We start from the raw sequence: 622 nt of genomic DNA on the forward strand, positions 1-622 counted from the left end.
AATGGTGTTCCCTTCCAAGTTCCATTGCTCACTAAGAGCAACTATGACAATTGGAGTCTTAGGAGGATGTCTATCTTAGGAGCACATGATGTGTGGGAGATAGTCGAGAAAGGCTTCGTTGAACCGGAGAATGATGGTGGTTTATCTCAAACACAAAAGGATGGTTTGAGAGATTCAAGGAAGAGAGACAAGAAGGCTCTCTGTCTAATCTATCAAGGATTAGATGAAGATATATTTGAGAAGGTTGCTAGAGCAAAGACATCCAAAGAAGCATGGGAGAAGCTTCAGACATCTTACAAGGGAGCGGAACAAGTTAAGAAGGTACGTCTTCAAACTCTAAGAGGAGAATTTGAAGCATTACAAATGAAGGAAGGAGAACTCATCTCAGATTACTTCTCAAGAGTCTTGACGATTACTAATAACCTAAAGAGAAATGGTGAGAAGTTAGATGATGTGAGAATCATGGAGAAGTTCTTAGATCATTGGATTCGAAATTCGAACACATTGTTACCGTGATTGAAGAGACAAAAGACTTGGAGACTATGACAATGGAGCAACTTCTTGGATCACTACAAGCTTATGAAGAAAAGAAGAAGAAGAAAGAAGATATTGTGGAGCAAGT

At 39.4% G+C, this 622-nt stretch overlaps 1 pseudogene; it reads left to right on the forward strand.

The window, feature by feature from the left end:
• The window catches only part of LOC106314507, a 10715-nt pseudogene that overhangs the window by 9066 nt on the left and 1027 nt on the right, over nt 1-622 (forward strand).

The sequence above is a fragment of the Brassica oleracea genome, chromosome C9 (assembly GCF_000695525.1).
Source record: "Brassica oleracea var. oleracea cultivar TO1000 chromosome C9, BOL, whole genome shotgun sequence".
In the NCBI taxonomy this organism is placed as follows: Eukaryota; Viridiplantae; Streptophyta; class Magnoliopsida; order Brassicales; family Brassicaceae; genus Brassica; species Brassica oleracea.